Here is a 7,949-nt window from a genome sequence, read left to right on the forward strand (position 1 = left end):
CATTTTCACACCAACTGATCGCCGAGCTGCATACGCAATTTCATCGCCATTGCTGATTTTTCTCCGGAGCTCATATATTTTTACATTATGTACTACCCGTTCTCCATATTTGTATTGCAGGATCATTGTCCAGGTGATCAGACCACCTGGTGCTCGGACTTCTCCACCGATCAACTGGTCGGACCGCTAGGTTCATGGACTTCGTCGCCGACCAGTTGATCAGACTGTTCGCCGATACGCCGGGGACTCCTCGGTGCTCGGACATCGCCAGCTATGATGGCTACTCCTCGGCGCTCGTTTTCTTCGTGCTCGAGGACTAAGTGGGCACACTTCACCTTTTGGACATTGCCAGCGATGTCGGGGACTCCTCGGTGCTCGGACATCGCCAGCGATGCCGGGGACTCCTTAGTGCTCGGACATCGCCAGCTACGCCGGGGACTCCTTGGTGTTCGGACATCTCCAGCTATGCTAGGGACTCCTCGGTACTCGAACATCGCTAGCTATGCCGGTGACTCCTTGGTGCTCGGACCTCGCCAGCGACGTCAAGAACTCCTCGGTGCTTGGACATCGCTAGCTACACCGGGGACTCCACAGTGCTCGGACATCGCCAGCTACGTCGGGAACTCCTCGGTGTTTGGAAATTGCCATCTACGCTGGGGACTCCTCGGTGCTCGGACCTCACCAGCGACGCCGAGGACTCCTCAGTGCTCGGACATCGCCAGCTACGTCGGGAACACCTCGGTGTTCGGAAATTGCCATCTACGCCGGGGACTCCTCGGTGCTTGGACCTCGCCAGCGACGGCGAGGACTCCTCGGTGCTCGGACATCGCCAGCTACGCTGGGAACTCCTCGGTGCTCGGACATCGCTAGCTACGCCGGGGACTTGGTGCTCGGACATCGCCAGCTACGCCGAGGACTCCTCGGCACTCAGACATCGCCCTTGGTGGTTGGATCTTGCTACGTCTCATCGGTGTGCTATCAAGCTGCTCCATGCTATTTGGATCAGGGTGCTGATCTTGGGCAGCACATCTAGGGTCTTGATATGCGTATGTCGGATGACGTTGGCAAAGCTTTTAGACTTTTTTTTCTTTGACCCTGCTACAAGATTCATTCTTCATCTTCCAGCAGGCTCGGGGACTAAGTGGGCACACTTCACCTTGCGGTGAATGTGCGCTTTTCTCATCTCGAGGCTACGCCTGGGGACTGGCTGCATGCTCGGCTGGTCTTCTACTTTTTGACCCTAGCACCACGTGACTACGTCACCTACTGTCAGGCTCAAGGACTAGCTGTGGGGGTATGGCCCCCGGTATCCACAAGAGTAGGGTATTACGTTATACTGACGGCCTGAACCTATCTAACTCATGTGTCTCTGTTGCCTTCTTGTTCTTGATCTCACGCTTCTCTGCCGATCAATCTACCTTTGTGGGATACCCCTCAGAGGACTACCGACGATATTCTGTCGACACATATGGACATAAATCTTGTCTTGTCTTTTTGCATGGTATGAAAAGCATGATCATGCAAGATAGCATGATGTGTGACTGCTAACTTGCACTAATGCACATCTGAGAACACCATATTTACATCAATACATGGATCATCTGCATCATAAGAAAACATGGGAGGATCATACTCATCTTCCTCATCAATAATTTCATCATCAGGATCAAACTCAGTGTCAGAGTCAAACCAAGCATCATCAGAGTCAGATGATGCAGCCAAATCAATGGCATAGCTGCTATCACTTAGTACCTCTGCATCAACAGCTTTAGAAGCACTTTCTTTGGTGGCAACTCTCTTTTTTGGTGGATATTGTCTTTTTTGGATGGGGCTGTGGCTGCTTTGTTTTGTAGCTGTTTCATTTGTGGCTATAGCATTTGTGGCTCTCTCACTGGTGCCTTCCTCAATTAGGAGCACACCAACCCTCATAGTAGGGTGAAACCTTCTCTTTGTTGGAGAAAATTGTAGTGGTCCCTCAAAATCATTTATCTGAGCATTGATACATACTAGTCCGTTCTCTACATTGATTAGAAACTACAGATTTTCATCGGATTTAATTTTCATAGAATCATTCTCCAAATCACGCCACAAGGTAATGTACTGTTTAGAACCCCACAAGCAATGCTCAGCAATAAAATCAACCAGCTGCAGTAGCCCAAAGCTATTTGTGTCAACAACGTTGGTTGGCAAAGTTCTACCTAGCCACCATGTTTTTGGCCACCACTGTCTAGCAAGCTGGAAAACGAGCGCACTCTAACAAGTTCCAATTTACTATCATTTAGCCTATAAATCACAGCCGGAAAGAAACAAGTTAATACATCTACTAACCGCGGCTATTTTTCTACTGCATTGAAGCACACATCTCAGAAATTGAACATACCTAGCACTACAAGAAACTCGAATTGTTCTGTGGGTGACAATTTTTCTGTGCGTTTTTTTCGGTACGCACAGAAAAATTTGGGTTTCAAAATATCCCGATAGAAAAATACAAAAACCCACAGAATAATTGTATGATTTTTCTGTGCGTGACAATACACACACGGAAAAAATCAGCACTCATAGAAAAATGAAACTTATTATGCCGGTTCTTTAAAAACGCACAGAAAAAAAATATATGCACGCACAGAAAAAATATTATTATTCTGTTGGTTATTTTTAAACGCACAGAAAAACATACACACGCACGGAAAAAAACCAAGAAGTCCAAACCCTAACCCACCGCAGACTCGCCCGCTCGGATCCTCACACACGCACGCTCCCCTCCCTCCCCTTCTTCTTCCCTGCCGCACCCTCCCCTCCCCTCCCCAGCCCCCCACATTCCCCTCCCCTCATCCCGCACCCGCACCCGCCCCATCCTCCACTGGATCCCGCCCCATCCCTCTCCCCCCTCCCCTACCTTCTTCCCGAGATCTGGCGCGGCCGGCGTTCCCCGACGCGGCCCCTCCCCTCCCGCTCCCCACCGGCGAGATTCGGCGGCAGGTGCCGCCCCCTCCCTCTCCCCCTCCCCTACATTCTTCCCCGGCGCGGCCCCTCCCCTCCTACTCCCCACTAGCGAGATCCGGTGGTCGGTGCCACCCCCTCCCCTACCTTCTTCCCCGGCACGGCCCCTCCCCTCCCACTCCCCATCGGCGAGATCTGGCGGCCGGTGCCGCCCCCTCCCTCTCTCCCGCCTCCCCTACCTTCTTCCCTGGCGTGGCCCCTCCCCTCCCGCTCCCCACCGGTGAGATTTGACGGCCGGTGTCGCCCGCTCCCTCTCTTCCCCTCCCCTACCTTCTTCCTCGGAGCGGCCCCTCCCCTCCCGCTCCCCGCCTGCGAGATCCGGCGGCCGGTGCCGCCCCTCCCTCTCCCCCTCCCCTACCTTCTTCCTCGGCGTGGCCCCTCCACTCCCGCTCCCCACCGGTGAGATCCGGCGGGGCCGGTGCTGCCCCCTCTGTAACACCCCTGGTGTTAGGCTTGCATGATCGCACTTGCATTCCATGAACATGAGCATCATTTATCCATTCATGAGCTTATATTACATGAAACATGTTATCGAAACATTGCAACATACTGTATATTTCAGGAGTGTTGTTTTTGTTTATGAAATGATTAGTGTGCAACACTCAAGTGCAACATGTGCAACTTACATTAGTGGAACCTAGCTAGTTAGTACCATACAACAAGATCATGAAACATGTGAAACATGACCATGAAACAAATGTAACATTTCAATTGTTTTTCATCGTTTCAGTGCATTCTATGCTTGATTCTTGTGTGACCAATGTGTGGTATGGCTAAATATATTTTTAAACACCTTAGCTAGGCTTATAAAGTCATTAGGAACAATGTTCATGTTGACCATTTTGCCTAATTAAGTTTTCAAATAGTGGTTTGACTTGTGTTGACTCCTAAACTCTTTAGTTTGACTGTTTAAAAAGTATAACTTAGAGTCTATGCATGTCTGAGCAACCTAAAACAAAGTTGTAGCAAATTTTATAAGGAACAAACTTTGTTTAGAAACCAAGTTATGCAAATGTGCACAGCATGCTCAAAAAGGGCCCACAAGTCAGAAATTGGGTTGGGTCCAACACTTAGAAATTTTCTAAGTACAAAACTCCACTTTTCAGTTTCTTGAACACAACTTTGGCATGATTTTACTCTCTGTCCTTTGCGAGTTAGACCTTGATCTCTAAATGAGTTTTGTAGCTGGTATGTAGGTGTACAACTTTTGTTTTGATTTCTTTCGCTAACGATCAACGGATTAGGAGTTTTGGAGTGTTTAAAACGCGCTGTCAGTTGGTCTCGACGTTCTCTGATGGACGGTTCAGGCCGGCCAGCTGGCCGACATCATCAGGCCGTAGCGGCCAAGTGGTGGCCGTACGCCGTCGCTGCCCCCACCGGTCAGGCCATTGCCGCCATGAAGACACCACGCGCCCGACGGCTCGCTTATTTGTTTCGCCCGCGTTCCCTCGCCTCGCCAGTTTGCTCCGAGCCGAGCGCGCGCCTCCGCCTTTGCCACTGAGCAAGCCGCCGTCGCACAGCTCGCTTGCTGCCGTGAAAACGTCGCTTCTAGCTAGCCCACGACTCCATTGTCATCCTCTGGAGCTCGTCCACCTCGCCACTGAGACGGTGAGTCAAGGTAGGCGCCATTTCTTCTTCTTCTCCGCCGCAAATCGCCATTGCCGCCGGAGTCGGAGCTGTGCTCGCCGTGCCCGACCACCACCGGAGCTCTACCACTCCTTTCTCCCCCTTCCTTCAGTTTCCCTACGAACTCTTGATGCTCATGCCAAGCTCGGATCGGACCGCCATGGCCTGAGTTGGCCGGCGTACCTCGCGCAGCGCCGCCGTAACCTCCATTGTCGCCGGCGATCTCCTCCTCTGTAGCTAGGAGGTTCGTTTTCCACTCCCATCGGTGCGGGGCAACGTGCTGTGCACGTTGGTGCCACCCCCTTCGCCGGACTCCTCGCCGTCGTCGAGCGGTGGCCGGTCAACGACCTCCCCTGCTTCGGCTGCGACTGGCCGATGGGTCCATTGACCCTGCGGGCCCCGCTTGTCTGTCTCTCTGAAGCGGTCTTGGGTGCAGATCCAGGTGCATCTAGCAGATTAGGACCCAATTGATTTTCGTTTGAAAAGGAAAAGGATTTTTCAGACTTGGTTTAAAGCTTGGAAAAACCATATCTTGGTCATTTTTGATCCAAAATGTATGAAACAAATTTTGTTATGTTTATTATGACTAGATCTATCGGGTAAAAATATTGCATGTCAAGTTGGTGATACTATTCTGTGTAGCTTGATTTAAAGTGAATAAATGCTGATTTATGAGAAAAGGTTTAGTAAATAAAATATACCTCAGAAAAATATGATTCCAATTTTGTTAGTTTCCTTGAGTGATTTACTTTCTGTGAAAAATGTATGCCATGCATGTCTTGTAGAAAAATTATAAGGTGTAGTTCAAGTGCCTTTAATGGCTGATTTTATTATTTTTACTAGAGAGCCAAAGTTGCATAGAACATGCATGTGATAATTTTTGTACAGTGATTGTATGCTATGAAGATCATAGGAAAAATATTAAACCTGTTGTTTGACACTTTTCATAGTGCAAAGTATTTTCATGCTCATAGTTGTGCCATAGCTTGTCATTTTTGTGTAGGCTATTTTACTTATCTAAATGCCATGAAAATTTGATGGTAGTCTACTTAGAGTAGTAATGGCTACTTTCATTTTCTCAGATTTTTATAAACACCAGAAATGTATGTTGCTGTTGTAGCCCGAGTTTAAAATGAAATAAAACAATCTTCGTTAATGTGAGTTAGTTAATAACGTTCACTTTGGTGTATCTTTGAAGCATCTTAGTTTGCTGTGGTGATTTGGCATGTTAGTTCAGTGGTTGTCGTAGTAGATAGTAGTACATGTTCTTGGATGATGTTGACTACCTTGTAGAAGGACTTCGCTACGACTATGTCCAATGAAGTTAAACATGCTCGTCCACATTTCATGCATCATGATCATTTCATGTCATCTCTCCGGTGCACCTATACATTAGCACTTATACATCTGCATCATACAGGATCGCAGGAGGAGTTACTAGTAGCAGTTCAGGAAGAGCAGACCGGGACCGATCCACAAGAAGTCCAGGCACAGGAGGTGCTAGAGGAAGAGGAGCAAGGAGAGGACTTGCCCGAGTGCGTGGATCATCAACCTAGTTCGTTCGAACGAGGCAAGCCCCGGAGCATTCTAAGTCTCCTACTTTATAAAAGCAATTCTTTCTATATATATATGAGTTTATATATTGTTGCATTAAGTTGTAGGAGTTGATTGAAACCGTTGATGCATTTATTACTATCCTTGCCTATCTTATTACCTTTTTCCCTGTTAGGTCAGGATCGAATAACTGCTTAGCCTTGCTTAGACCGGTAGCGATCGGTGATACCCGGTCACCTACATCATAGGTGGTTACTGGAAGAAATTGGCTATGGAAAGAATGATATCCTGGAATTAACCATATGTGATGGAAAATTGGAGACCAGACGGAATAGTTGGAGGCAACCAGACAGGGTTCTGGGGTGCTATTATTTTCCGTCTGTGTCGATTAAGGACCGATCGTTGCTCGTCCCTCTTGTCATGTTGAACGCGTGCCTCACATTTAGCTGGCCGAATAAAGTACCTTTCGACCGCGAAGCTAGTGTCACTATTCAGGCCAGGATCTACACGAGTGCGCGTATTGGTGCTGATGGGGGTATGACAGGGGCTCGAAGAGTGAGCCCAAGGGCAGACCTGATTCCTGGCAGTCGGGCGGTCCCTGGGTACTGCGGCTCCAGATTATCCCACGGCTACCTGAAAAGTGTCATTGGTAATCTAGGCTACCCTGGCAGCGGAAGCATGGTTTATGTGAGGAATAAATCACCAGCTGGTTAGGAATCGATTCGAATCGCCATTGCTCCTGGATAGTGAGCACTTGACTTCGAGCTACGGCATCGTAGTAATTATTATGGAACAATGATGGTTATCTGGATGGTATGGACTATGCTAAAGCTAAATTGGTAACTGGATGTTATTGTTTAATCATGTGATTGCCTATAGTACAGGTGCTTACCTAGATGGATAGGTTATAATAAAGATGATTGCAAAGTAGTTAAAAATGGTTGTTCATGATAGCTTATGCTTTTCGCAAAAAGAGTCAGCTAGCCCACTAAAGAAAGCCTTGCATAATCCTTGGTGTCGTTTATTTTGGTTTAAGACGGGTAAGTCTAGCTGAGTACCTTCTCGTACTCAGGGCGTTGTTCCCATTGTTGTTGCAGATGGTCAAATGTACTACGGCTATTGCATTAACTGCCTGTATCCAGCGATCGGTGACAACTAGGACCAAGGGCAAGTGGTCACTCCGTATTCTCTCATCTGATGCTTTTGTTGGAGATGACTACCTACTGGCACTGTATCTGAACTAAAAGTGTGTGTGTGGCTTTAAAACTATTTGCTTCCGCTATTTCAGCTTCGAACTTGGTATGTAATAACTTTATGTTCTAAACTCTGATGTATCAACTGTCGTTGTGAACTTTATGTAACGTATGACAGGTACTTGCTAAACTTGTACGATCTTGGTTTGTATGTCGATTGGTTTGAAATCCTTCGTGGTTTCACTGACTATCGGGTTATACGGGCTTTAAGTTTGCTAAATTATCTGCTTCGGCGGAAGATTTTCTTACTTAATCTCGTATAATTGGTCGGTTCTGTTACAGCTGGCATCAGAGCAAGGTTTAGCATGATTACTGTTCATGCGTGTATTTAAAATAAAAGGGTTTTGTGTTACAAAACTAATTACGAACTTATAGTATATAGGTGTTTCAACCTTTAATTTAAAACTTAAGAGTGTGCCAGTGGTCATATCCTGTATGCCCAGTTAAGGACTCTAGGTGGCTTATTTAAGTACTGACTTGGGGGTCTTTGCATCATATTTCTATTTCGTCGCTCAT

Source organism: Miscanthus floridulus, chromosome 14 (assembly GCF_019320115.1).
Source record: "Miscanthus floridulus cultivar M001 chromosome 14, ASM1932011v1, whole genome shotgun sequence".
NCBI lineage: Eukaryota > Viridiplantae > Streptophyta > Magnoliopsida > Poales > Poaceae > Miscanthus > Miscanthus floridulus.